This window comes from Heliangelus exortis, chromosome 2 (assembly GCF_036169615.1).
Source record: "Heliangelus exortis chromosome 2, bHelExo1.hap1, whole genome shotgun sequence".
In the NCBI taxonomy this organism is placed as follows: Eukaryota; Metazoa; Chordata; class Aves; order Apodiformes; family Trochilidae; genus Heliangelus; species Heliangelus exortis.
The window spans coordinates 121091999-121108323 of NC_092423.1; the positions used below are offsets into that span (position 1 = coordinate 121091999).

At 36.2% G+C, this 16325-nt stretch overlaps 1 long non-coding RNA gene across 1 annotated transcript; it reads left to right on the top strand.

The window, feature by feature from the left end:
- Nucleotides 1-93: 93 nt before the first annotated feature.
- LOC139793312 (uncharacterized) lies at nucleotides 94-3344 on the top strand. Its single transcript, XR_011724582.1, has 3 exons — nucleotides 94-256; nucleotides 2675-2829; nucleotides 3246-3344. It is a non-coding gene; the product is annotated as an uncharacterized lncRNA (long non-coding RNA).
- The last annotated feature ends 12981 nt before the right edge of the window (nucleotides 3345-16325 follow it).

The following is a 16325-nucleotide window of genomic DNA, read 5'->3' on the forward strand; positions in this document are numbered from 1 at the left end:
GCTTGAGTGACAGGACGGAGAGCAAATCAGAGGCTCGGGGTGAGGGTGAGGAGCCAATGGGAGAGGGAGCAAGGGGGAGGGTCCGGGCCCCGGTGTGGAGGACCGGGCTGAGGCGAGGGGCGGGTGGCGGTGCAGTGAGTTCTCTGACAGGCGGTCGAGGGAGCGGCCAAGTGTCCTGCTAGAAGCAGAGATGTGGTTCCACCGTCTTCAGTTCGCCGAGTGCCAGCAGCGGCCTCTGCTCAGCCTGGGTGCCCGTGTGGGGGTGGAGGGTCTCCTCGCTCGGGGTGGTCGCGGAGGGGGGTGGGATGGCGGTAGGGCCCAGCAACTTGGAGTTCAGAGGAAGTTGGTTGGGGCAAGCTGGTGGGGCCACGGCCCATGGAGGGCGGCGGGCATATGTAGCAATTACTGACAGGGTTCATAGAGCTGCGAGAGGAGAAACTGAGCAGACTATGGAGAAAATATAGTAACGGCTTGTAAGTATTGCACTTATTACCTCAGCAGCTTTAAACCAGCACTGTGGCCAACCACAGGTGGTATTCCCTGGGGCTCAGTATTTGGGCCAGTTCTATTTCAGTAGTAGTGAGTTGGATGTGGAGTATAATGCTTTTAATGACATCAAAGACTTTCACAGAGTTCTAGAATGGTTTGGGTTGGAAGGGACCTTAAAGATCATCTAGTTTTAATCCACTTTCCATAGGCAGGGACACCTTCCTCTAGACCAGGTTGCTCAAAGCTCCATCCAACCTGGCCTTGAACACTGCCCTGGAGGGGTCAGCCACAACTCCTTTGGGGAACCTGTTCTGGTGTCTCAGAACCCCACAGTAAAGAATTTCATCCTCATAGCAAATATATATGTACCCCCTTTTATTTTAAATTCCCTCCTTGTCCCATCACTACATACAGTTGAGTAAGAAGTCCCTCCTCAGCCTTGTTGTAGGCCCCCTTCAGGTACTGGAAGGCCTCTGTAGAGTCTTCCTGGAGCCTTGTCTTCTCCAGGCTGAACAACCACAACTCTCTCAGCCTGTCTTCATCGGAGGTGTCCTCTAGCCCTCTGATCATCTTCATGATCCTCCTCTGGGTTTCCTTCTACAGCTTCATGTCCTTTCTGTATTGGGGGATTCAGAGCCAGACACCACTCCAGGTGGGGTCTCATGAGATTTTTAACTTTGTTAACAATGAGTAGCTCCTCTTTCACAAGAACTGTTTGAATCACTTCAATTTTGCATGGCTGGTTTCTCAAAAAGGGCATTAGATCTTTTTATATGGAAACTGCATTTTAAACCAAATGAGGTAACGCTATTTGTTGAGCTAAGACAGCTCTTTTGTTTCACAGAAAGGCATTCTATTGGAAAGCTTATGAGGATTAATAACAGAAAAAAAATTGTCCCCATATATGTAGATAGTGTACCATATACACCAAGATATTTGAGATGATATTTGCTTTGTTTTTTAAACAAAACCATGCAATCAATTATTACTTCTGATGAGTCATTGATGAGACTGAATCATGATATTATTATTCTATTTATTATCATTTATTTATCGTTACATGTTTGAGTTAGAAACAAAAACAATTCTTTCTCCAGGGCACTGTAAAGAGCTATATCAGTATTAAAAACCTTGTCAATTGAGACCCTGTGTGAAAAGAGCATAACAGAGAAAGGCAATAAAAGGACATGCAACTCAGGATTGAAGCAATATGCTATTTATTGCTGGTGCTGATATTGTGACTGTTTCTGGGAACCATGCTTTCTAAATGAGTGGTTGTTCTCCCCAGCCCCTTGCCTGTGTTTTGACCTGATGTTCCAGATGGAGCTGACTCTGTTTGTCACATGAGGTCTCTGAACAAAAGCTTGTAGTGCAGAGTTGTGAAAGCTTGGAATGGTTACAGACTCTGTAACAGGAAGTGTAATTGGAGAGTAGTCAACAAGTCTTACATGCAGAGCAAGAGTTTTGACACGAGTTCTGGAAGATGAGTTTCAGAATAGTTTGTGAATACACTTGTTGAAGCCACCTTTCCTCGTTCACTCCAGTTCCTGAAAGAAATAGTACACAAGTAGTGGTTGTTAATATCTGAAGTTTGACCTAATTTCTGTACTCATCTGACACTCCTCCTGTGTCGTCTTCTCTGTTCATGTGGATCATCTGGCCCCCATGCTGCTGAGAAAACTCTCTCTCCTCCAGGACTCAATATGTGTCTGGAGATAGCAAGTTCATTGCTGGTCAGATCTGTTTGTCAGACTGAATGGCTGAACACGGATTGCTTTTCCTAGCTGGGAAAGAGCATGCTTGCTTAAACTACACTGCAGTAGTGGAAAAGGGAGTTTTCAGATAGGCAGAATGAAATGGGTAGCAAGCTAAGGTTACATTTCTTTACAAAAAAAAACTTTCAACACCCCTTCCTCCCTGCAAGCAGTGCTTGGATTGTTTTGGTTTGCTGGTGATTCAATAATAAAAAAATTAGTGTCTTTGTATACTGCACAGATTATGAATTTAGTCACTGCACTTAATGCTCGGCTCAGAGTGGAAAACCACAACTAGGGGACTGAAATACGAATAAAGGGGGGGGGTGGGGGTAGATGGAAGTAAGATGAAAAACTAGAGCATACCTTTGTCCAAGGTTTTCATTTACATCTGACCTTCCCTGTCATTTCTATCCTTCTAATTCTTTCAGGAGATGACAGAAAAATGTCCTCTCTGACTAGAGAAAAACACTCTCAAATTTCTGTGCCACTACTTGAAACGTGATGCTTTTAAAGCAGACATTCTGCATGGCCTTAACTGCTCGCAGGTCTGTCCTAAAACCAAAGTATCTGCTGTGCTTACCTAGTAAGTACTGTTCATAAACATTTTTATAATGTTTGACCTTAAGAGTGACCTGAAGATTAATGGATATGTTGTATCAGTTTTAATGGGTCTCTTCTCCCTTGGATGCACACATGTGACTCCCATTAGCGCTAATGGGAGTTACATGTGTGCCTAGAGGTTAGACAAGATCTCTAAAGGTGCTGTTATGCTCTGTTGTATTAACGATCTCATAATTGCTGAGGTGCTGCACCTTTGCATTGAAAGCAAACTAATTAAATCAGTCGAGTATAAGTTGGTATACTAGCATACCTGGCACGTATTTATGTTTTCCTGTGAGTCTCTCAGTAGGCAGAGGTGGAGGCCAAATCAAATGTGAAATTTAAATTTTAACTGTGAATTGACTTCCTTTTTTAATATTTTTTTTTTTTTAGATCTAGAATGATTTCATGGGGAAACGTGATTTTTCGTGCCCACCAGAGAAAGAAGCTGAATATGATGGGTTTTTTTATCATTAAAGTGATCATCATAAAAGAAAAGGGACTGAATTGATTTTTATTTTTGATGTTACAAATCATGCTTTTTGAAAAAGATGGTTAGGTCTGGAGGATTAACATGGAGCTTGATGTTGAATTTTAATTATGGCTTTGTTACTCATTTTCTCTAAGTGCCGTTAGACAAAACACTTCACCTTTCTTTGATTTCTCAGTATGTAAAATACTTTCTTGCTTCTTAGTGTTGTAGACATAAATTAGTATCTCTTCCATGCTTTGAAATTTTAAGATTGGTACATCCAACTATTCTGCTAGCATAATCATGACAGCACAGGAGGAGGATAAAAATTGTAGTGGCTACCTGATAAAGCCTCTGGGCACCCTAGAGGAGATGCAGATCCACTGAGAGAACTGGTTCTGTTCCATAGGTTATGATACAAAAGGCAGTGCATTGGTACTGAAGAATCTTCAATGTGGTTTTTTTTGGAAGAGACTGTAAGCAAATTTACATTGTATAAACATTAGACATTTTTATCAGTCAAAATAATGGTTAGAGCTGAGCTGACACTATGAAAATTTGTGCGTTTTCTTCTATGATTATTTCCTTGTGTTTGAAAATCAACTATGATGTAGTCTTCTTTGAATATATAAAGCTGGGGAAAGAATTAATCTTAATATTCAGACTCTGGATGAAAAGAAGTGGTGGCCTCCACATTCAAAGTTGTTTGCTTGTTTTTCTTTTGTGAGATTAAGCTATTATTCAAAAGCAGCTTTGTGATTCATCTCTCTTATAAGTGAAGTAACAGAAAGACTTTACATATTTTCTGATTTTTTAAACAAGATTTTATTTTGCTCTTATTTGGTTCTTGGTCTCTAATGGAAAGCAGCAAATTTTCACTGAGAGTGTGACAGTAATGTCTGTCTTTAGCTCTGTAGCTTAAAATACATAGATAATGTCTTTAACTGTAATTTAAAATATATGGAAAAATCTTATGAATGGTTTTGTAAGTATACTTCCTGATATTTTACTGTAATGTATAAAATATATAGTATAGGTTGATCAAAATTTTCTTCCTCACTTGAATTTCAAAGATTAATTTCCTTTTTTTTTAGTAATTTGTGATTATATCTCCATTATTTTTTATGTCCAAAGAAGAAATAGTTATTCTTATTAATTATGTTGAAGCTATGTAGAAAATGTTTAAAACAAAGTTGAAAATTAAGCCACAATTCTGTCCTTCATATTTTAAGGGTGATTGAAGAGTGAAGAAGGTTGACCAGATGGATTGTGTATTCTGTCCCATCTCTGTCCCTGCAGATAGTTAAAACTCAACTGGACACAGCTCTTAACAACCTACTTTGAGTCCAGTTTGGCCAAGGTGATGATCAGAGTTCCTTTCCAACCTCAACCATTCCATGATTATTGTCCAGACCCTTTTGTTGTAGACTAGCTTTCAGATATCAGTTCAAATATTTAAAATTATAATTAAGAGTGAGTAGGTTTTGTCCCTGTCTTAAACTAAAAAGGACATAAACAGAAGCAGTTAGCATAATGTGGTGTATGACATGCGTTTTTATAGGGCTGAACAATTGAGTATATCCAATATATAATGCACTGTGATGAGTAAATTACAGTTACCTCAAAATAGAAGGACTGTACACAGGACCATTATCTGAACTATGCTTTAGCCTTGTTTGACATCCTACCTAAGTAAATATTACAATAAATATTAATTTACTTAGTCTATTTAGCATTAACTACCTATGTTTGATTTTTATGTGTAAACTCCTGATTGCCTTCTACATTGTTTTTATTTTAAGTATTCATAAGTTTAACAGGAATTAACTAGTTGGACCTTGTAGGAGTTTTTTTTGAGATATAATAGTTAATTTTTAATTGAGTAATAGAAATATTAGGTGGTTTACTTTAAAGTTAAGATGTTGAAGCTGAGGAAAAAAGCAAGTATAGGGTTCTTTTTGAGTTATAGCCTGATTTTGAAAACCACTGTTCAGTAGTTCTGTGCATAACTTAGTTCTAATTCTGATGAGCTGATGTTTACTATAGCCAGTTATCCACCTCTGTTGTGTAAAAAGGTAGCTGGGCTGGTAAAATGAAGCACAAGTTTACATTTTAGTCTTTTGTTTCTTAGTCCATGGCTTACAGTTGTAAGCTCTAGGGATCTGAAAACTTGGGCATTGGCACTGTTCACTTTTGACTGTGTGGGTTACTGGAACAGTGCAAGTGGAAGACAGATGGGTGATACTATCTCAGTAGCAATTTTTTTGAACTTGCCCCAGGTGGAAAGGAGGTTGGTGATACCATCTCAGTAGCAATTCGTTTGAACTTGCCTCCAGAACTCCTGGGAATTTTGGAATCTTGTAAGTCTTTAGGTAATATTCCATAAAGTTGTTGTGTATGCCAAGTATATTAAGTCACTAATTATATCAATGAAAAAGATCTCTTAGGTTGCATATGCCCAAATAACTGGAAGGATGCTAATAAATCACTCTAGATTAATGATTCCTATATGAAATTAATACATAAAAAGTATGCCATAAAAACATAACATTGCTTTTGGTAACCTGTGCTTTTCATTGCCTCTACTCACACACTTCAGAGTTGTAAGAAGATGGATGGTTAAATTCATTAGTGTTCTGTGGAGAGATTGTTTTGCTTTCTGTAGCTTATGCTGAACCCAGCTGCAAAAATTAGAACATTAATAGAAAAAAATTGCAGATATCAAAGTGTGCTTGGGAATAGTCTAAAAGGAGACAGAGCTTTGTCTTGACTTTTTCTCTTTTTTTTTTTTTTTTTTTTTAATAATGACAAATTGTCTGTCCTTTTGTTTGTGCTCAGTTTTGCAGTGGTACAGGAGTCCAACTCTGCATTCTTTTATGAGTGATTAGTTTGTCCCATTTGGTTCAGCAGAAAAATGCTGTAGGAATTTAGTGCTATTTAACTCCGTTTTCATAAGCCAGTGTTTTTCATAGCTGGGATAAAGGTACTAATCTGTTCTGAGTGGAGGTATGTGATGGATAAACATGAGTATTTGTTGGGTTTTGTAGGGTACATATTAATGATAATTTAATCACCCTGATACAGACTTTTCAAATTATAATTTATTTCAAATTAAGAGGAGATTATTGCCAAACATGTTCTTTGCCATGTAATGAAAGAAAAAAGTTTTATTTGACTGTTCCTGTACTTATATATGCAAAATCATTATGTTATGCAGATGCCTAAAAGCAGAACTGGATTTGAGAGGGAACCTGTGTTGTATTCTCATACCAACAGCAACTTAGATCCCATTGGCATCACATCAGAATAATGTTTTACAGCCTCTGCCAATTTAAAAATCAAATTGATGTTAGATTTGTATAGAACAACACATTTGACTGACAGAAAAGGCTGTTATAGATGGATGTGATGTTCTATTCTTGTATAACAAGGGTTTTGACTGACAGTTTAACAGTAGTACACTTTCTATCCCATATATTCTAAATTATTATTATTACAGTACAAAACATTTTTGCACTTGCTTTATATAGATAACGTACACTTTTTGTGTAATAACATTCAAGAAGAGAGGGTTTCTTTTATGTCTTAAAGATGATGACAATTAATGAAGGCTCTGTCTGACACATAACCAATGTCAAGGATTGCTATTGTGGTGCATGGTAATGTAAAAACTATTGGGTACTTAGCTTCCAGTGAAGGATCAGCATAACTCTTGACACATGCTATATGGTGGATAAAATAAATCTCCTTGGAGAGCAATAGAAATATTTCTTATACTGAAGAATACCCTTTCTGTTTTATAATCCTTCTTTTCAGCTTTGCAGTTCTTCGCATCACTGTAAAATGCAGTTTTAAGCTGAAAAGTAACTGTTTTAAATGGTACCTATTAAAGCAACAAATTTGCTTTCTGTGCTTTGCAGTCAACATTTCTCTGATAAAAGACCTAAGTTGCTTCTTCAGAACAATAGACAGAGATAAAGAAGGCACAGTTTTTCTTATTCATTTCTCTCCCTTATTTTCTTTTGGAGGGTTCCCTCTTTTACTACTGTCCTTCTCATTTTTAAATTTACTATTTAAATAATTGGCATCCTTTGTTCCTTTAGACCTTTGCAGCATTATGTACACTAACTTGATTCTCAAGCTTCATTTTAATGTTGCATGCAACTAAGGAAGAAGGCATGCTCTTTTTTGACCCTCTCAATGAAAAATAAAAAAAAAGAAAAAGAAATTGAATGAAAAAAATGGAGCCACATTCATCAGAACAGGTTTCCCTATGTTTCTGATGACCTATACTAGGAAAACATGATAAATACAAAGATTGGCTTTACAATTTTTTAAACTGGCTTACAGCGAGGGGTATTTTTCTGAAATAACTGTGCGTGGTGAGAGAATTAAATGGTTTAATTTTGTCTCATCATTATGTACAATCTGAAGGATCTTGGTATCTCAGGTTTACTCAGTAAGATTTTATTTTTCTGGGGAAGGAAAAATTCAGTAAATTTTATCCAACAATAGAATTATTTATTAGCTTGGGGCAGTGGTGGTGATATTTCCTGGGAACCACTAAAAAGATCTTTAAAAAATATTTATCCTGTTACTGGTGGTGCCAGTTCAACTCCTTGTCAGTTTTAGATGCAATACCAATGCTTTTCCAGCAGTGATTTATGACATGGAGGAAGACATAAAAGTAATTTGGGAAATAATACTATCCAGTTAGAAAATGATCACTCAGAAAAAAAAAGTAGTTTTATCGATATAAACTGCTAAGTTTTTAAGTGAAACAAACTAAAAAAATACTCCATTATCTGGAATTACATTGATCTTCACATAGGTCATTGTGATAATGCAAAAATCTGCTTCTTAATTTGAGAAAGTACTAATGACAGTCATCTGTATAAGGGCCAGAGGCTGTTAAAGCCTATGGTTTTCTGACCAGTGAAGACTGTTGAGATTCAAAACTCAGACTGAGTTCTAGTTTCTGAGCAGGATGTATTATACAATATATACATATATTTGTATCTACTCTGCTTTTTCTCTCTCTTTTTTTTTTTTTTTTTTTTTTTTGTGTGTATGTGTGTGTGTGTTTTGTTTTGTTTAGGGTTTTTTTTTGTGTGTGTGTGGTATTTTTTTTTCCCCCTTGCCCCCTCTGACCTTTGGCATCATTGTTCCAGTAGTGGTTGTCTGTCTAATCTGCCTAATTGTCTTTGGTCTTTCTTCCCTCTTATATGCTTCTCTCTTCTGTGAACTCTCAGTGCTCAATTAGTGAAGGAACAAAAGGCACAGAAGGAAATGTTCCCTTGCTGTCTATTCTTGTCTTTGGCATTGTAACAGCCTGGAACAGAGGCCATTACAAAGGACTGGATTAGCTCCTTCATCTTGGTTTGGAGAATACTCAGTAGTAATATTTTTTTAAAGAGACTTTTGCTTTTGGAATGAACTTTCTGCAGAGCACATGTGAACTATAATTTTCAGAGATTTATAACTTGACCAAAGACGGGGGAATTTTTTGCAGGGTTCATGGAAACACAGTATTGAGATACAGCATATGGGATGAACTATTTCTAACCGTTGTATTAAACTGTAAAGAGGTTTATATTTTTATGCAAGACATTTCCTCACTTTTAATAAGGATGAAGCATTTCCTATGTACTTAATTTTTGAAGGACATGCAACATTTTTGTGTACATCTATATGTCTAATTCTTTCCCTGTTTTAACAAAAATAAAAAGTGCAATCTAGGACAAGCATAAAAATTTGCAAGCCAAAAAGTAAGGATTTGTCACTTGGGGAGCTGAAATGCTAGGTTTTGGAACTGAACAAAGTCTGATGTCTCTAAACATTTGCTTTATAACAAATGCTGCTTATAAATATGTGTGAGAGAAACACATACACGTTTTTCTAGTTACCTTATTTTTCCAATTAAAAAAAATTAATCTCCTTAGCAGACACATTTCCTCTCAGAATAAAGACCTGATTCTTGAGTCTCATAGATAATATTTAATTTGCAAGATAGCGTAATGAAAATATGTTAATAGCTTTTTCAATAAGTTAATAGCTTTCAAGTTCATACTAATTAGTTTGTTAAAATATTCTGTTGGTAAAATACTTTTTTTTTTTTCTCTCTCCAGTAAAAGTTAAAATGTAGCACTGTCTTATAGGAACCATCTTACCAATAGTAAGAGCCAAATGGAAAGTATTATCAAAATTGTTAGAAAAAATAATTAGCAAATGTGTGATGAAGGAAGCTGCTATAATTGGCATCAAATAAGTTTCTGTAAATTTACAGCAAAATCTGAAGGAGTGTAGCAGTGGATCTTGCAGAGAGAATAAACATTCTTGGAAAAAAAGGATGTGAAGGCAAACTACTCATGATGTCCCAGGTGTCTTGTCCTAACTGCCTACAGCAGCAGCAGCTGCAGGAAAGGTGAGTAGTGCCCCATTCTCTGCTCAGTCTTAGTGGGGAGAGTGCTATGGAATTCAAGCGTATGTATCTTCGTATTGAGAAGATTACCTGTGTCTGATTTTCCATGTTATTGCTGTGCAGTTAGGGTGCTATGGTGGTATAACAGTTTGCTCAGTGAGAAATAATGAAGTGTATTTTTGGTGGGTTTTTTTGTATTTTATTTTATTTTATTTTATTTTATTTTGTTTTTTAAATTTTTTTTTAGTCCTGTTACTACTTTTCCCTTTCTTTGGCATCTTTATGTAGTACCCTTAGATCTCCCTAGGGATTTCGAAAGCAGTACTCCCTATATCCTTTTATATTCAGTCCTGTGATATCCCTTGAATCCCACTGCAGTTTTTTCACGTTTCTTTCTCATGTCTTTTTGAAGCAAATGCTTGTAGTACCTTCAACTTCCTTTGACTTCCATTAGCTGAAGAAAAGGCATCATCTGCTCTGGTTTATCCCAACCAAAGCTTGTGCTTCTTCGAAAGAACGCATGTGCTGAACATGCACTGGCTGTTGTCACTGTGTAACATCTAAATTCTCCACATCCTACTACCAGTTAAGGAATTAATAGAGATTGTTCCAATCTTTCTGTTCCCTGGTTCTCCTCATTTACTACATACCACATCAGCTGGGATCTCCTTGGGAACTCAGTTACTCTCAAATAGGACTAGGTTCCTGGATTAAAATTTAAGGTAATCTAGCTAATCAAGAGTTGGAGAATTTTACTTGAGATAATTTATTGGACACCAACATATTCATCATAATTATAATCATAAAATGTTTTAGGTTGGAAGGGACTTTAAAGATCACCTAGCTCTAATCAACCTCGTTCTCGACCAGGTTGCTCAAAGCCCCATCCAACGTTGCCTTCCTTGGACTTCTTCCAGTGTCTCACCACCACATTAAAGAATTTCTTTCTAATGTCTAATGTAAATCTACCTTCTTCCAGGTTAAAACCTGAAACTCCTTGTCCTGTCACTCTATTCTCTGCTAAGAAGACCTTCACAAGCTTTCCTGTAGGCCTCTCACATACTGAAAGGCCTCTGTAAAGTCTCCCTGGAGCTTTGTCTTCTCCAGGCTGAGCAAACCCAACTCTCTCACCCTGTCTTCATAAGAGAAGTGTTCCAGCCCTCTGATCATCTTCATGGCCCTCCTCTGGCCTCGTTCCAAGCATGCCATGTCCTTTCTGTGTTGGGGGCTCCAGAACTGGACACAGTGCTCTGGCTGGGGTCTCATGAGAGCAGAGTAGAGGGGGAGAATCACCTCCTTGGACCTGCTGGCTGTGCCTTTGCAGCCCAGGATACCCAGCTGGCTTTTGCAGCTGCAAGTGCACATTGCCAGCTCATGTTTAGCTTCTCAGCAACCAACACCCCTGAGTCCCTCAGGTCTGTTCTCAACCATTTTTCACCCATTTATTTGTACTTAGGATTGTAACATAAATTTCTGATCACCATTTTGACTGTTGAGAATAAGAAAATTGCAGGCAATTAGACACATGCTTACATAAAGATCTCTGCCCTCCCCTTACCTCAGGCAACTATATTATTTTTCCATGTATTCAGTCCATACAAACACCTCTGGTATGGTGACGGGCAGCCAGGAGGTTGACATGGTCTTTCTAATGGTTTCTGTCTGCTGATCTGTGTCAATGGTTTCTGTGTGGATCACCTGTAAGCAACAGTCTCTTAGGTGTGTCTCTGCTGTGCTGGTGGGTTGCTGGTGGCTACAGTGCTTCAGTGGTGTTCCTGCCCCTTTGTGGATCACTAATACTCCTGTCCATTAGGGGAGTTTCTGCCCTACTGTGGTTTGCTCACAGTCACAGTCCCTCAGGCAATGTCCCTACTGCCTTTTGGCTTGGAGTGCCCCATCCCCACCAAGTGTGTTTCCAGCTTCTCAAACCTGCCTCCATCTGTCTTCAATGTGTCTGAGCAGGGATACCTTGTGCTCCTCTGGTTGACCTATGGGGCTTTTATCTCATTTAGGACTAGCACATGGCAGTACATGACCTCCTTACATATAGATCACCACCATCTCCTGCTGCTTAAAGTCTATACTGTACTCATTTACAACTAAGTCAAACAAAATGAGCAGACATTGCATAGTGTCTACCTCTTGTTTCCATAAAAAACTATAAAGAAAAAAAGGAGGGCACTAACTTCTGCTCTTTTATTGGGTTTTTTGTAGAGTTTGCTTTTGTTTTTGTTTTCTTTCTGTAGAAGGCATGGTATTCGCATTATCATCCATGGAATGCTTACTATGAAGGAGGGATTTTTTCAGTGAATTTTATTCTTATAAATGCATCTAACATTTTAAAAGAAAAAAAGGTTTTTAAAAGAATTACATTCCTACACCTAGGAATATGAAGATCTGGTCAATGTATGAATTTTCTTGTTAAAATTCCATCTTTCTCTTCATTTAGACTTCTGTCAAATGGCCTACTTTATTCTGACTAATGTAACACTTCAGAAAATGTCCTCACTCTCTCTGAACAGTTTCTCATTTTTACACTAGTTGCAATTGTGTAGGTCACTTTGCTTTTCTGTTTTTATCCTAATAGTATGTTTCTTCTTTTTCTAGAAAAGAATTTCCTGATTCCGTACTTTGTTGAAAATATTTCTTTCTATTGATCTTCAAAATTTTTTTTGCATTTTTTCAATTCTTTAATTTTCAAGCATATCTCTATACAATTAGAAGTTTCATATGAGATCTGGTTTGGTCAAACATTACACTCTTTGACCTCACTTGTAGGTTATGCATAGAATTCGATGTTATATAGAACCTTGATTTTTAAAATATTAATATAACAGTCGCTCATTATTTACTTTAAGGTATGTCAACATTTCTCAAAGGAGCCAAAAATCCTACACAATGGGGAAAAAGATGGGCCGGTAGAAAAAAAATACTATATTTTCACTGTAATTGTTAGAAAAATTATTTTACTTCGTCAGTCTTTGTGTCAGACATGAGTTTATGGAAGGAGTTGAATGAAGCAAAGAAGTTTGTACAGAAAACAGAGTTAGAATTGTACAAGGAGCTAAAATTTATCTTGGTAAGCTTCCAAAAGCTATAACCTAAAGGAAACCATGTTGTTAGTATGCTACAGAACCTTTAACCTGTAGTTTGGTCTAAGCTTCTAATAAAAGTAAGAAAGCTTGCCCTTTTCCTCAGCAGTTCCTTGGGGCTACATGTTAAATATGCTGATTCTGTTTAGTTGTTTTTATTTCAATACTCATTAACTTACATTGGCATGCTTATTATAAAAATTAGGAAAAACAAGTGATGAAATAATGTTGAAAGATGAACAAATGAGTATTTTAACTCATGATATATTCCAGAATTTCAAACAAGGTGATCTCTTTTTGATGCTATGGGTTTGATTTGTCTTTTTTCAATTCCTGTGGAAATTATACTGCATGTTTTGTATAAATTTTGTAAGTGGTTGTTTAAATTAGAGTTTTGCTTCAAACAGGTAAAGATTTTGAAAGACACCAATGACTAAGTTATATAATTACTATTGACTTGCTATAAACAAACATTTCTTCCTTTTTTTTTTTTTTTCAGCATTGTGATTTCTTGTTATTCTATGTTCCTACTGTTATGTTCAGTATATATTTTTCCCATATGTTTATCCACAGACTTTGGGTTTTACTGGTTCACCAAAATATGTGTGAAATTGGATTAATATTATCTTCCTCAGGCCACCATGACAGAGAGAAATTAGAAAGCTGATTTAACTGGTGAAATTTAAGAAAAAAGTTTAGTTAAAACTTACAGAAACATAGAGATTCCTGATAGCAGGCTCTTGCAACTGGTAGAAGACTAATCGAATCAATGCATTTTAGGTAAGTTAGGCAGATTTAGAAAAGTGTTAATTTATAGTAAGGGTATTTAACCAGTGGAATAAATGTTATAGGAATATGATGGGCTCTTTAGAGCCTGAACTCTTTTAAATTAGAATTGGAGGTCATTTAATACAATAAAATGTTGCTTTAGCAGGCGTTTATGGATTTAATTTAGATTCCTATAATTCTGTTGTCTGTGTTATTCAGGAGATCAGCATATATGATCAGAATGCTTTTTGTAGCCTTAGATTCTATATACCTACAATTTGAGCTCTCACCCATGTGAGAAAGCAAAATGCTACTTTAGGAAGGAAGGTAAAGGAAAAACATGGTAGACCTGAACACAAAGGGTATTGTGACAGGAGATCTGCCATTCATTTATTGTACACCTACTCAGAAGATGTTCCATATGTATGCCACTCAGATAATGGGAGGAAAATGTTCACATTGAAAATAGGAGGTGGGAGGGGATTTTAAGCTCATATATTCACCTTGCAGTGCAAAGAATAATTACCTATGTGTATACGCTACTGAAAAGTTATTCTGTTCTTAGGACTGAAGCTAGTGTTTCTGTATAGTATTTTAATATGACATGTAAATACACTAGCTCAGTTTGTAGTAGTTGAGTCATCTCTAACAATAATGCCATTGAGTGACCTCAGTGCATTTGGCTTTTTAGAAAAGATTTTATTTATTTAAGAGAGGTTGGTGCTAAGTGCTGGCACCCCTGAACAGTGCTTCATCTTCATCTTATGCCATTCTTCTATACTGAAAAAGAGACAACTGCTCCTGTCCTCAGTGGGAGGTGCTTCAATTCTGAACTGGAAGTCACTGGCAATTGAGATTAGAGGCAGTCATCCAACACCTTGAAGAGGAAGCAGCTGTCAGCTGCAAGAAGCTGCATCTTTTCAAACAACCACTTCACTTTCTTGGAGGCAGCAAGAGTCAATAGCCAGCCAGGTCTCAGAGCTTCTCAACCATGTTCTGCATATGTGTAAAGCAAAATGTAAATATAAGATAGCAAAAAAAGGTCATGCATTTGCATGGAGCTACCTTGTATTGCTTAACTCTATATTTGGTGGTAATGTGATTTCTTCAAAATGAAACTTTGAAAACAAAGAGGTAAAAAAATTGGAATCTGAAAAATAGCTGAAATTTTATGAATGAACAAATTGTTCTTCATCTGAAACAAATTTTGTCATGCTTATGAATTAATAGAGAGAGTATGCTATCCAAGTGCTGTATCATTTGTTAAGAGTTTTCTTTTGCTCTAGCTCTGCCTTATGTGATTTCTAAGTTGGCTAACAAGCAGCATATCAATCTTGGACATGTCTTTCATCCTGGGAACATTTTCTAGAACTGTAGGAGATGGCTTTGCCAGCTGATGGGGACAGCTGAAATTTCTCTAAAGCTAATGTCAGTGCTTGCATGTGTTGATCTGGGTAGCTTTAAAGTTCAGTTTAAAGACAGTCTACTATATAAACAGTTTTCCTGTTTTAAACCAGAAGTCTGGGAAAATTTAAAATGTAAACAACTGAAACAAAAGATCCCAAAATAAAGTCTTCTTTCAGGTCCTTCCATTTAGAGGAAAAATAGCTTTAGTACTTAATTTAAATTTTAAATACGTGTTTATAGGTAGTATACATATATGGAACTTCTTATATGTATGTATTATTTCTGTGATTTATACGTAGATTCAGAGTGTATCAATGAGATCCTATCATTGATTGAGTTTCAGTCTATGAAGCAAAATCAAGAATGGAAAATAAGACACTATATAGCACTATAATTTTTATTCTTTTGTGAGAAAAATAGATAAGATTAGTATATAATTTCTGTGTTTCAAATGGCAATATTTGTTATTCTTCCTAATATGGTGAAAAAAAGGTAATAAGTTTTCAAAAAATACTTCATCTTATGTATGCAATGCCATGGACTTTCTGTTACATTTTGTCATATGTTGTGAGTAGTTAAAAAAATTTGGGTTGTTTTTTTTTTTTTACTCTTCTTTTGTAAGCCATCATTTTCATATTATGCACTGCTTCTTTCAGAATGATTCCTGAAGCACATAATTAGCAGTGTGCAGTAATTGGGAATAAAAAAAACCAATATGACATTCCAGGTATTTTTCATTCTTTTACCTTCCAGGGGTTGTAATATAGAAAAGATAAATTGTCGTTTTATTTTGGGTTTTAACTTCTATTCAGTTTTAATTTAGTATTTTGATAGCAGTTTGGTTTAGTAAACCTCTTGGTTTTGTGCATACAGGAAAAGCATTTCTACCTGTATTGCTTTTCTTTTAGGACAATTAAAAGGATTATTTTAAGAAATTTAATGTTATTCTGTTTTAAACATGATATTAGAGAGAATCTTATTTTGTACCTCTTTTGTCAGTTTTTTAAAATTGAGATTTTGTTCTGGATTTTTTCAGTTGTCACACATCTCATATCTTGATATGTATTTTTAAAGTAGGAATTTTTAAGCTTTCAAAGAGAAGTGGAAAATGTTTTTTACAAATTTCTCATACATATAAATTATATGTGTATGTAAGGTGAATATTTTAAATATTAGCTAAATGTGCAATACTTGTTAGAAAAAATAAATTTTGGTATTGGATTTTTTGTTTGTTTCTTTTTTGGTTTTGTTTGTTTTCCTTTGGTGCTTTGCACTGTTTGAGAGGAGCATATAACATTAATTTATGCTTACAGTCAAAA